The following is a 20,934-nucleotide window of genomic DNA, read 5'->3' on the forward strand; positions in this document are numbered from 1 at the left end:
TATGGAGGGAGAGCTGCACTGTTGGAGGTGCCGTCTTTTGGATGAGACATTAAACCAAGTCTGCTCTCTCAGGTGGATGTAAAAGATCCTGCAGCACTACTTTGAAGAAGAGCAAGGAAGATATCCCCACTGTCCTGGTCAATATTTAACACCACTGATAAAAATAGATTATCTTGTCATGGATCACACTGCAGTTTGCGGGAGCTTGCTGTACGCAATTTGGCTGCCATTTTGCCTATATTACAACAGTGACTACACTTCAAAACATGTACTTCATTGGCTGTAAAGCACCTTGGGACGTCATGAGGTTTTGTGCAGATTCAATTAATCGGCTCCAATGAATGGGGGGTCAGGAGACTCCCCCACCTCCTAAAACACATTGTGATGAGGCCCAAGGTGGAACGGCTAAGTATCTCTGAGCAATGGTATGTGACCTACAATGGAGAAAGAGGGCAATTTAATTAATTAAAATTATGGCATCTCTTGTGTCTTACAAGACCAGTGAAATGGTGACCAGCATTAACTAGTTTTGAAAGAAAAATACTTTTATTTATTTCTATTAACATAATCCCACAATAAAAGGTATGAACTTGGCCTGATTCAGACAACAACTTGCATTTACGTAGCACCTTTGACATAATAAAACTTCCCAAGGTGCTTCACAGGAGCATTGAAAACAAAATTTAGCACAGAGACAGATAAAATGATATTAAAACAAGTGACTAAAAGCTTGGAAAGAGGTTGATTTTAAGTAGATTAAAGAAGAGGAGAAAGAGAGAGAGAGAGAGAGAGAGAGACAGAGGAGTTTAAGGAGAAAATTCCGAGTTTAGAGTCTAGGTGGCTGAAGGCACAGCCACCAGTGGTGGAACAATGAAAACTGGGGATGCACAAGAGGCCAGAATTGCAGGAGCACAGATATCTCAGCGGCTTGTAGAACTGGAGGCGGTTATAGAGATAGTGAGGGGGCGAGGTCAGGGAGCTAGATAGAAAATTCCAAACTGCTGGCATTATGCACTGTTCATTAAATGGTGAAATGAAGGAACATCAGCACAAAAAATATTAACCCTTTATGAGGTTGTTTTTGTAAACACAAAACGGTTTGCCAAGAACATGACGCAATAGTGTAAAGAGAAAAGTGCACATGTTACTGCGTGAAATGTAAACAGACTGCAAAGGGATAAAGTACATTAGTGACAATATAAAGTGCGAGGCAATGTGACTCTTAACAGGGAGCAGGTGAAGAATGCTGCATGTTTCTACAAAACAACTGTGCTAATATAGCATGAATGTACTAAAACAGGATTAGACAAAAGATTAACACCGAGCCACATAAGGCAACATTTGGACAGGTGACTAAAAGTTTTGTCAAAGTGATAGGTTTTTGAGAGTATTTTAAATGAGAGAGGTGGAGAGGTTTAGGGAGGGAGTTAAGAATCTTGGGCAAAACAAAAACAGAATTACCTGGAAAAACTCAGCAGGTCTGGCAGCATCGGCGGAGAAGAAAAGAGTTGACGTTTCGAGTCCTCATGACCCTTCGACAGAACTTGCGTTCGAGTCCAAGAAAGAGTTGAAATATAAGCTGGTTTAAGGTGTGTGTGTGGGGGGGCGGAGAGATAGAGAGACAAAGAGGTGGAGGGGGGGGTGTGGTTGTAGGGACAAACAAGCAGTGATAGAAGCAGATCATCAAAAGATGTCAATGACAATAGTACAATAGAACACATAGGTGTTAAAATTAAAGTTGGTGATATTATCTAAACGAATGTGCTAATTAAGAATGGATGGTAGGGCACTCAAGGTATAGCTCTAGTGGGAGTTTTTTTTTATATAATGGAAATAGGTGGGAAAAGGAAAATCTTTATAATTTATTGGAAAAAAAAGGGAAGGGGGAAACAGAAAGGGGGTGGGGATGGGGGAGGGAGCTTACGACCTAAAGTTGTTGAATTCAATATTCAGTCCGGAAGGCTGTAAAGACCCTAGGTCGGAAGATGAGGTGTTGTTCCTCCAGTTTGCGTTGGGCTTCACTGGAACAATGCAGCAAGCCAAGGACAGACATGTGGGCAAGAGAGCAGGGTGGAGTGTTGAAATGGCAAGCGACAGGGAGGTTTGGGTCATTCTTGCGGACAGACCGCAGGTGTTCTGCAAAGCGGTCGCCCAGTTTACGTTTGGTCTCTCCAATGTAGAGGAGACCACATTGGGAGCAACGAATGCAGTAGACTAAGTTGGGGGAAATGCAAGTGAAATGCTGCTTCAATCTCTGGTGATAGACTGTCCACCAATATCCATTACAAACCCACCGACTCCCACAGCTATCTCGACTACAGCTCCTCACATCCCGCTTCCTGTAAGGACTCCATCCCATTCTCTCAGTTCCTTCGCCTCCGTCCCATCTGTTCCGATGATGCTACATTCAAAAACAGTTCCTCTGACATGTCCTCCTTCTTCCTTAACCGAGGTTTTCCACCCACGGTCGTTGACAGGGCCCTCAACCGTGTCCGGCCCATCTCCCGCGCATCCGCCCTTACGCCTTCTCCTCCCTCCCAGAAACATGATAGGGTCCCCCTTGTCCTCACTTATCACCCCACCAGCCTCCGCATTCAAAGGATCATCCTCTGCCATTTCCGCCAACTCCAGCATGATGCCACCACCAGACACATCTTCCCTTCACCCCCCTTATCGGCATTCCGTAGGGATCGCTCCCTCCGGGACACCCTGGTCCACTCCTCCATCACCCCCTACTCCTCAACCCCCTCCTATGTCACCACCCCATGCCCACGCAAAAGATGCAACACCTGCCCCTTCACTTCCTCTCTCCTCACCGTCCAAGGACCCAAACACTCCTTTCAAGTGAAGCAGCATTTCACTTGCATTTCCCCCAACTTAGTCTACTGCATTCGTTGCTCCCAATGTGGTCTCCTCTACATTGGAGAGACCAAACGTAAACTGGGCGACCGCTTTGCAGAACACCTGCGGTCTGTCCGCAAGAATGACCCAAACCTCCCTGTCGCTTGCCATTTCAACACTCCACCCTGCTCTCTTGCCCACATGTCTGTCCTTGGCTTGCTGCATTGTTCCAGTGAAGCCCAACGCAAACTGGAGGAACAACACCTCATCTTCCGACTAGGGACTTTACAGCCTTCCGGACTGAATATTGAATTCAACAACTTTAGGTTGTAAGCTCCCTCCCCCATCCCCACCCCCTTTCTGTTTCCCCCTTCCCTTTTTTTTCCAATAAATTATAAAGATTTTCCTTTTCCCACCTATTTCCATTATATAAAAAAAAACCCCACTAGAGCTATACCTTGAGTGCCCTACCATCCATTCTTAATTAGCACATTCGTTTAGATAATATCACCAACTTTAATTTTAACACCTATGTGTTCTATTGTACTATTGTCATTGACATCTTTTGATGATCTGCTTCTATCACTGCTTGTTTGTCCCTACAACCACACCACCCCCTCCACCTCTTTGTCTCTCTATCTCTCCGCCCCCCACACACACACCTTAAACCAGCTTATATTTCAACTCTTTCTTGGACTCGAACGCAAGTTCTGTCGAAGGGTCATGAGGACTCGAAACGTCAACTCTTTTCTTCTCCGCCGATGCTGCCAGACCTGCTGAGTTTTTCCAGGTAATTCTGTTTTTGTTTTGGATTTCCAGCATCCGCAGTTTTTTTGTTTTTATCTCTAAGAATCTTGGGGCCTGACAGCTGAAAGCCCAGCTGCCAATGGTGGGCCAAAAGAAGTCAGGGGGAGGGATGTGCAAAAGGCCAGAGATGGAGGAACATGGAGTTCTCAGAGGCTTGCATGATGTTACAGAGATGGGTTAACCTTTAGTGGAGGAAATGCCCCTTAATAAATGAGCAGCGTTGAATTTTCTGTCATTTTTGGCAGTGCTGACGTAGTGTCTATATGACCACAATTCCTGAAAATTCAAATATAAGGGGCCTGGCCGCCAGTGACGTCTGTGACAAGTCACCTCTGGGTGTGAGCATCGACTCATTTATATCACATTGCGAAAGTGAAAGTAGTGTTCTGTGGCTGTAATGAGTGCCGTGGCGTTCAATTACACAATAGCTCTTCCAAATGATATCTAGTTACCATGCAGACCACTCTTATGGTGATGTGTGTGGACTTTCAGGCTCAATTCCCTCTCCTCTTTAGGCCATTAATACAAAATTGCAGTGGTTTGAGATTGGCTGTTGTGACCCTGTCTGCTGAGATCAGAATGTCCCTTCAACTGGGCACAAACAAGGATTTTTGCAGTGTCCTGTTTACTTCTAATCAGAACACTTTACTACAAAGTGAGTAATGCGTCCCGGCACTGCAGAGAGCTCCAAGGGATGCTGGGGAAATCTGTAGAGGAAAACTAGAAGTTACATACAAACCAGGAGCGGGAGTAGGCCATTCGACCCCCTCGAGTCTGCTCCGCCATTCAATAAGATCACGGCTGATCTGATAGTGGCCTCAACTCCACATTCCTGCCTATCCCCGATAACCTTTGACTCCCTTGTTAGTCAAGAATCTATCTATCTCTGTCTTAAAACTATTCAATGACCATGCTCCACCAGTCTCTGGGGAAGAGGAGAATTCCAAAGGCTCATGACCCTCAGAGAGAAAAAAATTCTTATCTCTGTCTTAAATGTAAGTCCCCTTATTTTTAAACTTTGTCTCCTAGTTCTTGTCTCTCCCACAAGGTCAAACATCCTTTCATCATCCACCCTGTCAATTCCCCTCAGGATCTTACATGTTTCAATAAGATCACCTCTAAATCTTCTAAACTTCAATAGATACAGGCCCAGCCTGTCCTCATAAAATAATGTCCCCCCCTCCCATTCCAGTTATCAGTTGGGTGCCTTCTCTGAACTGCTTCCAATGCAATTCTTTCCTTTATTAAACAAGGAGACCAAATCAATACACAGTACTCCAGATGTGGTCTCATCAACACCCTGTACAACTGTAGCAAAACATCACTACTTTTATATTCCATTTCCCTTGCAACAAACAACAACATGCCATTTGCCAGTTGTCAGATCAATGACATCATGTACCTCCAAGGTCTTCAGATAGTTTGGGAGAGTTCGTGATTTGATGAGACAGAAACTGAGGAATACACAACAAAATAAATTCAAATAAAACAGTTTATTTTTGTTCCGAAGGTCATGTGGGTTCATTTAAATGAATTTGATCTCTCAGCATAACGATCATTGCATTCCAACTAACTTGTGAATGCCTTTGAGAAGAGATAATAATGGCAACAAATGCTGAGATGTGTTTTCTGGAAGAGCATGGTGCCAGTTTGTAGAATGTCCCTTACATTCTCTGTGTTTATATCAGGTCAGTCTGTTAGAAACCGGAGACAAAGTCACCAGGCAAAATAAGAAAGTGGCCTTTCTGCCCTGATAGACACCTGCACTTGCTACTGACCTCCATCTCCTATCATCACTCATCCTTAGCCTGGGATCCAGCGATGATGCTCAGCCTTGACTGGGTATCATACCGGCAGCAGCCATCACCTCCCTGGTGGCGCAGCCACTAAATAGAGTTGTTGCCCTCTGATTGGCTGGCAGCTCTTGGTGGGTGGGACTTCTGCTCGTGGTCCTTGATCCCGGGGAAAGGCCCACCGCTGGCATGCCAAGTGCCTGAGTGGCACATGATGTGGCAGACCTTCCTGAAAAGAGGTGATGCAGGACCCCCATCAGCTTCACAAGATTCCACTCACTGTCCTTGGCATCAGATCAAAAACAGGACTTGCTTCCAGCTCGTTCAACGCCATAGGAACTCTGCAGATGGTCACAGTTGAAAAGGAAGATGGTTCCCAAACCACCACACTAATAACGGCCACTGTGGAGAACTTCCATAAAAAAAAAGGCCCTAACACTTAATACAAACTTGCTCCTTCTCAACCTGAGTATATGGAAAAGCAACAAATTGATCCAGGAATGAAATTCCAAAGAGTCCTTAAGCAGTGCAAATTCTTTCAGTGCTCGCTGTTTAATTGGAAAGGCTTCACTGCCATGAAAACAAAAGAGATAAAGTTTATGTCACTGGGTTAAGGGAGTTTAGTGTTCAGTCTTAACTGATTCAATGTATCTGCATGAGCTGAACAGCTTTGCTTGCCAAGTGGCTTGTAAAGTTGAAAAATAAGGACAGCCCTTAACTAGTGCTAACCCCAGGCTGTGAATTCACCAACTAACTAATGCCCCCACTATGGCCAGCCTGTGACTTTGCAAGTAAATACCACTAGCGTGTGACCAACACTATTGTAAAGTTTCATTGTAGTGTACGGCCAGTTTTGTTCAATGTGTGGAACCTTTAGTTTTTCGCATGGTGTCTAGCCCAGAAGGCGGCCTGTGGAAAGTACCTTCCAGGTTGCTGCATGACTGCACACTCACCCAGTGTAGTGGGAACAATGCCTGTGGCTAAGGTCAGGTCATGTCTGACACCCTCAACTAATGCCAGCCTACTACTAATGCAAGTCCACAGCCAGTGACTAACCACAACCAGCGCCAGCCTATGACTAAGGCCGGCGTAAACCTAGCAAGTCCTAATAGTACCAGCTCAAAACTAATGTCAGCTTGAGATTAACACCAGTTTTCAAGCACACACGTTTGCAACTACAATTTACTTCCTTGGATTAAAGGCCCCACCAGTTGCTTTTGGTGGTCCTCTTCGATTGGCAGATATGCAATCGATTTACAATTCGCAGCCTTGTTTCTTTTGCCTTCTGTGAATTAAAGGAGTTTGCTGTGTGCCTTTCACTGAACAGGAATATCCACTTTCTCAAAATCTTTTCATTAAGTAAGTTTATAGAGAGTGCAGAGTTCCAATGAACCCCAATGTGCAGTGTTTAAACCGAGCTAGAAACTAGACATGGACTGCCATTGGTGTCAAGCCCAAGTGAGGCAGCCTCCCTCTGGAGTTCATTCTGCAATGATTTGGTGCAATCAGTTCACCACCAACCCCAGAATAGTCCTGTTAATTTTCCATCTTATTAACCATCTTATCTTGTGGGTAAGGTCCCCTTATATGGAGAGCCTTTGGAAGCTGGGCTTGCTCTCCGTAGAGCAGAGAAGATTAAGGGAAGATTCTATAGAGGTGCAAGGGTTTTGATAGAGTAAATAAGGGGATACTGTTTCTAATGGCAGATGGGTCACTAACAAGAGGGGACAAATTTTAAGATAATCGACACAAGCTAGCAGGGGCACAATGAGCCAAGTAGCCACTTTCTGTGCTATATCATTCTATGACTCTCTGTGCCTCAGTGCCTAGAAATGGATGCAGGACACTCAGCCAGGACACTATACAGTTTGAAACGTGATCTCTTTAATACAGAAAACCACAAAATCTTCTTCCGAATAGTGACTTGTGTTTAAAGTGGGGCAGCACAGACGATTAATTATCTTTGCGGAGCTGAAATATTCTGTATTTAGTTAAGAGAAGAGGGGAAAACTAAGACTAAAAGTGCCGGTGATTATTGATCTCTCTCAAGCAAGTGGAGTCATACAGATTCTGTGTAAAACTTCACTGCTGCTAAACACACACAGACAGATTTAAGGGCCAAAACTTCTGGGGATTTAATGAGATGTGCAGTTGCAAGGCAGGGGGCTGCGGTAGCCTTTCTGCGCAAAAGTAAAACAGACAGTTTTACTTGTAGAATCTAATTTGCCCCATGTTTAGTTTATTTAAATTACAAAAAAAAGTTTTATCAGTGTACTAGATTAGTACCAAATATGTTGTAACCAGGTCTGGCAACGAATGTTGGTGATTTTAGCACTTAGCTTCAGTCACCATCTACTATCTTAATATGGTTGTCAACCCATTTCACCTTAAACCTACTAACATTTTGAGTGGCATGGTTCTGCACACCTGTAGGAGCTAGCCACAAATGGCACCTAAGGGTGGCAGGGCATGGTGAAAACTGCGGCTTCAGCTTGGTTGTGCCAAAAGGAGGTGATGATTAGATACCAGGACCTTTGAAAACATAATTGAAGGGAAATTTTAAAAAAAATAGAAGTCTGACCAATTAACCAGTGATAGCTAGAAAGGTTTGGTGTAAGGGAGTTTCAGATTGGGGTGAGCAGGTGACATTTCCTGTGAGAGGCACTGACGGCAGGTCCAGGAAATTAGCCTTGAAAAGCTCTAAATTCTTGCAGTGTCCCAGAAACCGATCCCCTCTGGCATCAAGGCCTACCCGCAACACTGAACCATTCCGGTATCACAACCACATCTGCGACACTCCAAAAGAAACGTCTGCATATTCTCTGAATCAGCAAATCAGTAAATAACGCCAGTAACAAACTGCAGTGTTTCTGAAGGCTTGGAGCTGCTGGTAGAGGTGGGAGCCTGTTCATGGGTACATCTTAAAGCAGTGCGTCAATTCTTTATTGCCCGAAAAACAATTCACAAACACTGAAATCCTGTGTCTGTGTGTGTGTGTGTGTGTGTGTGTGTGTGTGTGTGTGTGTGCGCGCGCACGCATGTGTGTGCCTGTGTATGTGCGAGCGTGTGCATTTAAATGCTAAATGCTATTGCACATCATCAAATGCATGATTGCACTGCCTGTAAATGATGTCATGATTAAGATAGCAACGCGAGCAGGAACTTGTATTTATTCTATAACAGGTATTCTGAATAATGTTTAACTGATTTCCAGAGGATAAGGAGGTCAATGAGCTAGAAACAAGAAGAATTGAAGGGTGGGCTGAGGGCACACACATGATTTCAGTGTTGCGACATTATTCACTGACTGGGAGGAAACCAAAGGCATCTTCAAGGAGATAGTTTTCAAGGGCAGGTAAGTTAGGGCAAAGGTTTGAGAGAGAGCTACAAAAATATCAGAGGTGAGAGATCATGGGAATTTTTTAGGGGAGTGAGAATCAAGGGTTTTCATGCATGAAAGCAGCAGTACCCCTTTAAGAGGAAAACAGCGCAGGAAAACCACATCATTTCAATTCCCCGCATCATGTCCTCGTTTCTAGTTCACTCATTTTCTAAATCAGAGTGAAAAAAATCTCAAATGACTCCTCATTCCTTCTCCCCGCCCACTCTGTACTCTGCACCCCGCCTGGATTTGTACAAGACTGGCGCCATTCAGCTGATTCAGCATCAGCTGATTCACTCACTCTGCACTCAAAAGTTCACAAAAAGGGAATAGTACAAAATCTGCATCTCCAGAGCTTCAAGAGGTCAATGGTTACAAATGACCACAATAAAATTTGAGGTTGTGCAACATGCACAGTTAATTTGCCATAGTACTGAGTAATGCTTTGCATGTGAGTACATCTTTAAGTTATTGGGCTGAATTTTCGCCAAGACATGATGACTTTGGAGCCCTTTTAAACATGTTGACAGGTCCCAATCATGGAATTCCCAACCCCATTCCTAGGGTTTCCAAGTTTTGAGAATGCCTTTTAAGGGTGTGGGCTGGTTGGGGCTGCGATACCGCACCCTGCTTTCCTGACCTGGCTGGCTCCATTGTGGGGATAGGCAGATATGAACGTATGAACAAGGAGCAGGAGTAGGCCATTCAGCCCCTCGGGCCTGCTCTGCCATTTATAAAGATCATGGCTGATCTCATAGTAACCTGAATTCTGCATCCCACCCTACCCCCAATAACCTATCAACCCCTTGCTTACCAAGAATCTACCCACCTGTGCCTTAAAATTATTCAGAGACACTCTTCCTGAAAAGGTGGTGGAAGCAGAGTTCAAAAGACATACGATCCGCTGAATAAAAAAATTTCGCCTCATCTCTGTTTTAAATGGGCGACCCCGTATTTTTAAACAGTGACCCATAGTACTAGATTTTTCCACAAGAGGAAACACCCTCTCCACATCCACCCTGTCAAGGCCCCTCAGGATCTTATATGTTTCAATCACGTCGCCTTGTACCAATCCTCCACAATTTTCATGGAGTTGGGCCAGCTTTTCAAAGAGTCATGGTTCATGGCACCTTAGAGATATCAGGAATCATAGTCTGCATGAGGGAACATCTTAAAAGTTCAAAGGTCCTCCTCATGACTCCCCATGCCATGGCATGTTCCCCACCCATCCCACATGATGCCCCACTCCCCCATGCCTGCACCTGCCTCCCCTGGGAATGCAAATCCTGTCTTTGCTGGCACTTTCTCCCAAGGTGGGTGGGCTGAGCTGGGAACTTTCCCCGCTCCCACTGCCAGCTCGTTAATTCTGGAAAGATTTTTCAACGGTGCCTTTCCATCTCCCCCTTAAAGGGGAAACATCTGAACAATAAGATTTGATAAACAATTATTGATAAAGATGGGACGCAGTGTCCACTCATTTGTCCCAATTTCAGGGCCACAAACCCCTCCCAAACAACAAAAAAAATGTTGCTGCCTGATTGTGGAAATGCTGCGCCTTTAACCAAGGTCAACCTCTTTTTTTTCCCCCATGAAGGTAATTTCACCCTTCATTGTAAGTATTCCCAAAACTGTACAAAGGTCAGGGGTTACTCATTCCAAACAGGAAATTACTCTTGAAGCGCCTTGCTGGAAGTGCAATAAGCAGTAATGTACTGATCACTATCAGGGAGGTTCAGTGAACTGATAGAGTCTACAACAGACTGAATATTGACAGCAAAATTAAAGAGCAGGGTTTTATTTAAACCAGAATGACTCCATTTTAAAATTAGATAAGGAGGCTCCACCCATTTAGATTTAAAATATTAATGAGCCTGACTTTTAAAAATAAACGAAGCCATCTGTACTTTAATGGACTTCAATAGATTGCATTCTTTTTGATAAGCGATCTCAGTCCCAAGGTTTCCTTGACGCTAACAGCTGTTATTACTGCAGTTCTGCCCTGTTTCAAAATTGAGACATTCTCATAATACGAGTCGCATTGCATTAACAGGCCAGATCTTGCTGGAATTAGACATCATGTACCTATTAGACTTCTTCCTGCACCCTTGAAAGATATCTGTGCAGCAACTTGATAGAGTGTGAACTAATAGCCAGTGGCACAGTGAGGACAACAGGGCATCTAGGAACTTAGAAAATGATAGGATTATGAATCTGTCTGATTAACCAATGACAATTAAGGATAGAGAAGGAATCAGGAACAATGGACAAGAAAATGGGGTGAATTAACGTCAAATCAGAAACAGAAAGAGAAATAAAGAGAGGTAAAGAAAGAGAAAAAGAGAAACAGAAAAGAGCAAGAAAACAATTAAAATATATAAAATTGAAAATATTTTACATTTCTAGGAACTTATTCTCTGCAGGAATAAGACTCAACATTTGGAATAGTTTCCTTCCTGGTCTGGAAATGTTGACTGGCTGATCCCTAACTTTCTGCTGTGACTTTAATAGGCAATTAACATGAAAATCCAGCAGATGGTTAAAAATAATGAGGAACTTGAGATGCTGTTTGTTTGTAACAAATCAACAGCAAGTTCTGGAGATTCACAACTCACAGTGTATCTCTTAATCAGCAACAATACCTTATAAAGATATTCTAGTCTTTAACATCATAAAACATTCCAAGGACTTTCACTGGAATGTTATAAAGCAAAATATGACACCAAGCATATAAGGAGATAATGGATCAGATGACCAAAAGCTTGGTTAAGAGTTAGGTTTTAAGAAGTGTCTTAAAGGAGGAAAGCAGGTTAGAGAGGTGGAGCAGTTTAGAGAAGGCATTCCAGAGCTTAGGGGCGAGACCCCTTAAGACACAGCCACCAATGGTGGAGCAATTAAAACTCTGGATGCTTAAGAGACCAAAATTAGATGAGCAAAGATACCTCCGGGGATTGTGGGGCTGGAGAGATCACAGGGACAGGGAGAGGTGAGTCCAGGGAGGGAGTTGAAAACAATGATGAGAGAATTTTAAAATCAAAACTAGGAGTTGATGTAGGTCACAGGAGTGAAAGGGGAACAGGACTTGGTGTGAGTTAGAACACAGGAAGCAGTATTTTGCATGACCTCAAGTTTATGTAGGGTGGAATATAGGAGGACAGCCAGGAGTGCACTGAGATAGTCAATATTCCTTGTTGACGTTTCAAGTCCTCATGACCCTTCAACAGAACTAAGTAAAAATAGGAAAGGGGTGAAATATAAGCTGGTTTAAGGCTTTTCCCCCCTTAAACCAGCTTATATTTCACCCCTTTCCTATTTTTACTTAGTTCTGTTGAAGTGTCATGTGGACTTGAAACGTCAACTGTGCTCTTCTCCGCCGATGCTGCCAGACCTGTTGAGTTTTTCCAGGTATTTCTGTTTTTGTTTTTGTTTTTGATTTTCCAGCATCCGCAGTTCTTTGCTTTTAATCCTCTAAACTTGGTGGCCAATGTTCACATCAATAATGGAGTGCGTCACTAACACAACATTAAAAACACTGAGACTTGGGCCAATGCTGCAATGAAGCAAATAGGTCCAGACTGGAGGCATTAATCTACAGGATTGTTTTTGTCAATTACTTGGACTATGAAGATTGTACATCATTGGGAGTTAGTAAACTGCTGAATGTGTAACCTCTTAAACCCATATAATGAAAGTAGTTCTTCCTTTTAACAGTTCATACCAGATAATTAGTAACCCCAACAATGATATAACACAACACACTGTTGCCCTCGTTTAGATTGCAGGATAGATTATACAGAGTCAGGAACGACCAACTGGAAACTGGGCAAACAGCCTGATACCATGTCATCACCCACAACCGATCCATTGAAACTTCACCTGAGTACAGCTTAGCAAGAGGTAAACCATCATGGCAGCCTGTATTGTAGTCTATACTTACAATAAAGGCTTGCATATATTGTGCTTAAGATAGAAAACCATCCCTAGGTGGTTGATAGGAGCGCTATTTGACAAAAAAATGATGCTGAGTCAAAGGAGGAGAGATCACTGAAACTTTGGTTAAAGATGGAAGGCTAAAGGATGCTCTTAAAAGGAAGAGAGAGATGTGGAGAGGTTTAGGTTTAGGAAAGAAAACACAGCACTTAGGAACAAGTCAGCTGAAGGCACGCTGTCAATAGTGGGGCAAAGGATGTCTAGGATGTGCCCCATGCTCCTGTGTTTGGAGGGTCTCCACTCTTCTAGAACTAGCAGTTTGTCTATGAGGCTGCGGTGCTATCAAAGTCTAGGAAGACCATTCCTTTCCGAGGTTGCCGTGGTGGAGAGGCTTGCATATCCCCGTGAACCCGAGAGCGATGCAGTCTGGAGCTCTCGCTCCTGGTAGGGTCTCCCATGGTGGTAAGGTCGAGGGGGAGGTTCCAGACAAAGAATGATCCAAGAAGTCCTCAACGGCAGAGCAGATGGAGGAGAGCTGCGGCCCCAAAGGCTGCAAAAGGTGAAAAAAAAGCTGCAATGGGGAAGTTGCCCTAGGCATCGTGGTCCGCCATGCCACTGACCATCCACCAGCCACCAAGACCACGTGGAACCTGGCAGCGTACTGGAGCCCCTACACTAAACTATGCCATGCGCAAGCCTCCATTAAGCAAAAAGCCCTGTGGTGATGGAGGATTGGCGACAGGGGCAGGGCTGTGATACCTGGAGGCTCTTAGCCAAGATCCCAAACACAGGCAGCGAACGTGTGACGGTTTTCAGGCACCTGCATTGGGTCAGGGGTGCCTTTTGGCAGTTGCACCTGCGATTGAGAAGTCCCCTTCAGGGTGCCCTCTGCTCACCCTGAACTGGGAGGAGGCTAGCCTCTGTGCAACAACATGCCCCCACTGCGGAAGAACATGTGGATCCAGAAATGGGCTCCTCAGTCATCTGAAGCCTGATGGATGTCATCCTCAATTCCAAGGGACCACTGATGACGAGGAAGACCATTGGCAGCGCCATTGCATTGCAAATCCTTCATAACCAAATTTCCTTTCAAACTTATATTTCTCTCTTATTAAAATGGAGCTCGTGAGCATAAAAGGTGTTCACTGTGGCTCAACACTCTCGCTGCTGAGTGAGACCATCAGTTCAAGTCCCAATCCAGTGACATGAGCACAAAAAACACAGCAGACACACCCACTGAAGGAGTGCTGCACTGTTTCAGGTGCTTCTTTTGGATGAGGCTGGGTCAAAATCCTAGAACCCCCCTCCCTAACAGCACTGTGGGTGTACCTACACCACATGGACTGCACCGTTTCAAGAAGGCAGCTCACCACCACCTTCTCAAGGGCAATTAGGGATGGGCAATAAATGTTGGCCCAGCCAGTGATGCCCAAATCCCATGAACAAATACATTTTGAAAAAGAGGCTCATCTGTCCTCTCAGGTGTTTAATTAAAAATTCCCAGGGCACAGCTTTGAGCAGGAGCTGTGGGAGGGCTGTCCCTGGTGTCCTAGCTAATATTTATCCCTCAATCACCATCACTGGGAAACAGATTATCAAATACCTGATTGTGGGATCTTGCTGTTCACAAATTGCTGTCATGTTTACAAGAGTGACTACACTTCATAAGGCACTTCATTGGCTGTTAAGTGTATTGGAACATCTTGTAGCCATGAAGGTAATTAGCCAGAGTCCACAAAGGATTATAGGCATCTCTCTCCATTACAGAGAGAATTGGTTACATATAGTTTGAGAATGCCACTTTGCAAGCGTGGGGCAAGGTGAGACAGGCCTTGAACCACCAGTACAGGGATGGAACCCACAATGTTGGCATCATTCTGCATCTCACACACTGTCCATCTAGCCATCTGAGCTAAACAACGCCCCAAACATGAAAGACACTATATAAATGCAAGTCTTGTTTTTTCTTGTGAAAGAGCTGAAGATACAGATCACAAGATGAATGAATACACACGAGGAAAACCATTTAACTCATCAATCCGAGCAGAACCTACAAAGCTGCGATCATAGCATCTATCGACTTGAGAATTCCTCTTTTCACTACGCTGAATGCACACTCCACAAGATGCAATCTCTGACCCAATGTTACTTCGTTAATTGGAAATTGGTTGCTTCCTCATGCTGAGATATTCTGGGACTTCTCAAACTCTGTTCCCCTGTTAATGCACTAAGCACTCAGCTTAGAAATGTTTTGAATATCAGAAGTAGAATTAACTGATGGTGATGGTGTTGATGGGGAGAGGGGAGCATTGAATCTAAAGATCTCAATAACACATGGCTACCAGATAATTACACATGAAGATGACCATTAGGCCCACCTTCATTGATCCATCCCAAAAACTCCTGAGAATTCCCTGTTGCAGCATTCAATCTTGCAGTATCCAATCGCTTCTTATTTTCCAGACTTTTCAGCTGTACTGTTGTATCTGGAAGTCCATCTGCTGCATTGTTCACTCTCTGTGTGAATAGGACTTGCTGATATCAGTCCCTAATTTATCTTTTACTAGTTTGAAATTGCTACTCGCTTTACTTTTCCAATTTAGTTTACAGAAATATTTCAGATGTACCTTTTCCACTCCTTAAACTCACATAATTCTATAATACCACCTCTCAGACAACTCCTTTCAACTTAGAAATCCCCAAATTTCTTCACATCTTTAACACTGGGGATCCTGGATCATCTCTGCACTCTCCATCGGGTCTTGGAGACAGGTGTGAACACAGTACACAAGATGTGGTCTGATCAAAGTCCTGTACAGTTTGACCACAATTTTCTCTGCCTTGTATTGTATAAGAAGAAATAGGAGCAGGAGTAGGCCAAGCTTACTCCACCATTCAGTAAGATCATGGCTGATTTTCTACCTCAACTCCACCTTACTGAACTATCCCCATATCCCAAGATTTCCTTTGTATCCAAATACTTGTCGATCTCAGAACATATTCAATGACTGCCCATCTATGGCTTTCTGTATAGGAAATTCTAAAGATTCAGAGCAAAGAGTGAAGGAATTTCTCCCCAACTCAGTCCTTAGTGGTCGATCTCTTGTCCAGAGACTGTGACCCCTGGTTCTAGACTCCCTAACCAGGAGAACCAACCTCTCAGCATCTACTCTGTCAAGTCTCTTAAAAACTTTGAGGAGAAAGTTGTTTACACAGCAAATGCTCCATTGATGTTATTGAAGAACACCTTATCAGTAAGTCAGTAGTGAAATATAATTGAGGACTCGAAACGTCAACTGTGTTCCTCTTCACCAATGCTGCCAGATTTGCTGAGTTTTTCCAGGTATTTTTGTTTTTGTTGTGAAATATGCACTGCCTGCCCAAGGGAATCGATGTAAGTTTGCATAGCACCACTGCAAACAAATTTCTTCATATATTTCAGTGAGATAACCTCTCATTCATCTCAATGCTAGGGAATATATGTCTAGCCACATGGGACAATCCACTTATCCCTGTATTCCGTTCTGCCACATATAAAGAAATATTCTGTTACTTGAGGGTATGTTTGAGGCTCAGAATTTCCTTTCCATCCAAACTTTGCCTTCCCTATTCTACGATAATCTCTTCAGACTGCAAGCAGGCTATATCTTTGCAGATTGCCAGGACCCTCACTCTGGATGGTCTCTTAGCTTGGCATAACCCTACAGCAGTGCTCAGATCAGAATCTCAGTAGGAGAATGGGTACACCCAATAAATAACCTTGTTCCTCAAAGCAGTGGCAATCTTAATAATAAGACTGGCCCTTTAAAAAGGTAATTGAGGCAAGATCCCTCTTGAAAGTAACAAACAGGAAATGTTATCCAACATCCACATGGAGGTCTCCATGACACTGGCCTTTCCTTCCAATTGTACAATGTAACTATGGACTTTAGGCACAAACTTTCTGTCACGTGACAAATTCTGCCATGATCTTTAAGACTTGCCACACAAAATGATAATTTATTTTCCAAAACACTCCCTGGACAAAGCAACCAATAACTCCTAGTAATAAAGGTGTTGCTGAATGTAAATTACACCAAACAAAGTGACAAGAACAGCAGGATTCAGTTAGAACATTATAATTATTTTATGTGGATGCTGCAAAGGCTGTAGAACTCATCATATCCTATGTCTAAGAGACCCAGATTCTTGTTTCAACTGCAAGTTAATTCTCAATAAACATAGAGCTGGTGGTTTGGGAATCCTTAAACAACCTGTGTAAACAAACGGCACTAAGGCCTCAATATTACCTCTCCCATAGCCTCGCCACTGACAGGCAGGGGGGTCATGGGGAGGACAAGTTCAAAGACTTAAATACAAAACTGACACCCTCACTGTGGCCATTGGCTCTGTCATGGCGGCTGATATCCGGATGCCCAAGGAACACGCTGTGGATTCTTTGTTAACATATTTAAATCACAGTGCAATTGCAAGCCCGATTTCCCAAGATTGGGAAAGCCAGCAGTGAAAGGGAGATAGCTCCCCAGGGGAAGATGATGTTTCAGTACTCCTTGTGTGCCAAGAGCAGGAGTGTTTCCTCTACACAGCTTTCCCCTCCTCCTGCACAGCCCCAGTCCCCGGCCTCCCTCCCCATTTCCTCCACAGCCTCGATTGCAAGCCTCCCGCTCATTCCTCCAATGATCTCTCATCCATCTTTCTCCAACCCCGCTTGCAAAGGACTGTCCCCCACAGAGTCCTAGCTGTGCCTGACTGCTTTTGGCATTCCCTCCCACCTAGCCAGCCGGGTTGTCTATTTGCCTGGCTGCTGAACAAAATGGGAAATGGAACGAAAGAATGTTAATGAGGTGCTACCGTAAATTGTTGGGAAACACTTGCTGTTTCTGTGTATTTACAAGAGGATCCCTGTCTCAAAACCCAAGAGTCAGAGTTCATGTTGAGGCTTCATGTGTCCACCTATTGGAGGAATGAGGCTGTGTGCTGGTGTCCCTCACATCCTCTGTAAACATTGAGGCAAGTTGTCAGGGTGTATCCTGAGACTGATTAAATGTGGGGTACGTGTACGTTGTCACAAATGCATATATATTTATGTTTTTATGTGTACATCCAAATAATTTAAATTTAAGGGTTCAGGACAGTTCTAAACACCAATTCTCAGCTTACAATCTTATTTGAATCCCACGGTTAGATTTCAGCCTGTGATCCACTCCCATATACCTATGTAGACCCTTCAAATTGATCAATTGGATTCCAACCTGCAATTTACTTCATACATAAACATTCGGAACTTTGTAATTTGATTCCAATTTGAGACACAGCCCCCAGATATCCAGTATTCTACCTAAAAACCTACGGAACACCTTGGATTAGATTGCCACTTATCCTGACTACCTGTTACCTGCTGAACCCTGAGCTGCAAGAGAAGTTCTGGGTTCTAAATGCTACATAAAACTGTCAAAACTTTGCTCTGTTTGTTCATAAAGTCACTGGAAGCATTGCCCAGGGACCGAAGTAACCTCACATGACACACTCCGGGCTAACAACTATATGTTAATGATCATTAATAATGACTGTCCACCTTTAAATCAACATGACACTCACCCAAAGGAACAGTTCTTTTTTTAAAATTTCACTGCTGGAGTTAAGCGAACAATTTCTACAAGATCTGTCATTCCACAGACAGCTGCAATCAAGCATGAAAGACCAAAGTTGGTTGCTCAAGCACACAGCTAGCACGTCAAGAAGTTAAGGTGAGTCCAGATCTTACCTGGACAGCAACAGGGATTGTGTTAAAAGAGAAACCCCTGGAGTCCGTTCAGCCATCTACAGGAATCCGTCTGAGTGACAATGATCGCTCTGGCAACCGGAGCATTCTGTCTGCCAGGCCGTTTTTGAAAGAAAACTCCCGTAGTGTTTTATCCTTTACAACATCTGAGGCTCTTTTTTGGGGGTGGTGTCGTATTGAGCTAACGGCACACCCGGGAAGTCGGCGCTGAATGTCTTTCACAATACTGACCTTTGCAACGTGATATCACTGCATTCCTAAAAAAGGAAGTGAGCACTCTCCATGGTTACCACTACTCCACCTGTCTTCACACATACACACACTGTGCTTTTTTACTGCACAGCATTTAGCTGCAGTCCTCTGCGTTTTTAGCTGCCTTTGCAGTAGAGCTTGATTTATTTCCTTCTGCTCAGTCCTTTAACCCCACCCCATCCACTCCTGGCTTTAATTAGATGTGCTGCTCATTTAGCTTTTTTTTTGTCCTTTCAGTTGGTATAAAATTATTGACCAACTTTCCTTTTCTCTGCTATTTACTCCCGGATTTATCTGTTTTGTATGAGTGGTGAATCCCGGTGGCGTCATCAATGGGTTGCATCAGGAGGAGTGACTAAGGTTTCTCACAATGTGAGGCTGCTGAATATATCTATCAGCTGATTCAGGCCACAGCTCTGCGGCCAGCCAACCCCCTCAGTGATCAGTGATTCATCCCCATTACCTCCCTCCGGTGCTATCGATATCAGCAGCTTTAATGCAACCCCCTGCCTTCATCCTGACTTGACACACTGGCTGTCACCAGTCACTGCTTAGGGTTGACTATCCTCCAGGATTGTCCCTGGAGTCTCCAGGGATTTAAGATTGATTTCTGGGGTGCGCTGCTGACACCCAGGAGAAAAACCGGAGATGACACAAGGAAAGAAAACTCATTGTGTCTTTTAAAAAGTACGTGGTTTCATCACAGCTGGGCCAAGTCAACAGCTCAGAAGTCACAAACAAAGCTTCCTCTGTCCATCTGAACTGACACATTGGGTGAAGATGGCAGTCCCAGTGTTGAGTTTACACATGAGGAGAGGGGGAGAGATGCTTTTTAAAAAAAAAAATCCACCCAATCTGATCCTGTTCTCATCCAAATGCCCACTTACACACATTTTCTAAGGTGAAGCACTGAATAATGGTTAGAATGATGCACTGGCTGGTTTTCACCCCTTTCCGTATCCCAAGAAGACAAAGGCAAATGGCTGCATTGTTACCTTTGCCCTGTTTGAGGCCAGCTAACCTAGCACAGATCAGGGACTGAACCCAGGACTGTGTGATTGGCTGGCTCAGTATCTTGTTGGATGGTGCCTGTACCCACCGATTCAGAAAGTTTGACAGAGCATGCACCGCCAACTTTGTTTCACTCTGAAATTTAGCACACAAACAAACCAGGCACATTTGGGAAGAATAGAGGGTTGTAGGAACAGGAGAAGGCCATTCAGCCTCTAGCACCTGTTCTGTTATTCAGTGGGAACATGGCTGATCTGTGACCTAACTCCATATGCCCATCTTTGTCCCATATCTCTTAATAATCTTAGCTGACAAAAAATGATTAATCTCAGATTTAAAGTAAACAATTGATCCAGCATCGTTTTGAGGAAGAGTGTTCCAAACGTTCGTGTGGAGAAGCATTTCCTAATTTCATTCCTGAAAGGGTTGGCTCTATTTTTTTAAACAACAACAATTTACAGGATAGTCAGTGAGTAGGAGGTCACTTTGGCTCAGCTATAGCTTTCCTCCCCAGTCAGAGCAGCCAATTGTTTATTACATACTTCCAGGGGTTCTTACCTTCACTGTCCTACCCAGAAGTCTTTACCATCTGCTGATTCATGCGACGAACCATTTCCTGATATTTATTCTAATTTTGCCTTTTCCCGGGTTAAACTTTGACCCTTTGTCCTACATTTTTAGTTCAGCCATAAGTCAAAGGTTATGGGGGGCAGACAGGCAGATGGGGTTGAGGCCACAATCAGATCTGTCACGATCTTATCGAATGGCAGAGCAGGCTCGAGGGGCCAAATGGCCTACTCTTGTTCTTAACTAGTTCTTGTGTTTAAAGTCGACTTCCAAATGTACCGTCTCTAATCTGTTTGTTAATTAAATAAACCAATAACTTGCATTTATACAGCACCTTTGACATAGTAAAATATCACAAGGCGCTTGACAGGAACGTAAAGCAAGACAATAAAATTCACACTGAGCTGAAGGTAGAGGCAATAGGACTAGTGAGGTTAGTTCGAGGGATGTGTTTAAGGAGGAGGGAGAAGTGGATAAGCTGGGAGGTTTTGTAAGGGAATTCAAAGCTGAAGACCTAAGATGGCTGCAGGAACAGTGCCCTTCAGTTGGGGCAAAGGAAATGGGGGATGCAG

The 20,934-nt window shown here is 43.9% G+C and overlaps 1 protein-coding gene across 3 annotated transcripts in view; it reads right to left on the reverse strand.

Moving 5' to 3' along the window:
- LOC121269195 (SRC kinase signaling inhibitor 1-like) overlaps positions 1-18,738 on the reverse strand; it is a 329,853-nt gene extending 311,115 nt beyond the window's left edge. For all 3 annotated transcript variants that reach the window (XM_041173731.1, XM_041173730.1, XM_041173729.1), the window contains exon 1: positions 18,515-18,738. The gene's annotated coding sequence lies outside the window, so the exon portion shown is untranslated. The remainder of the gene's footprint in view (positions 1-18,514) is intronic.
- Positions 18,739-20,934: the final 2,196 nt, after the last annotated feature.

The sequence above is a fragment of the Carcharodon carcharias genome, chromosome 23, assembly GCF_017639515.1.
Source record: "Carcharodon carcharias isolate sCarCar2 chromosome 23, sCarCar2.pri, whole genome shotgun sequence".
NCBI lineage: Eukaryota > Metazoa > Chordata > Chondrichthyes > Lamniformes > Lamnidae > Carcharodon > Carcharodon carcharias.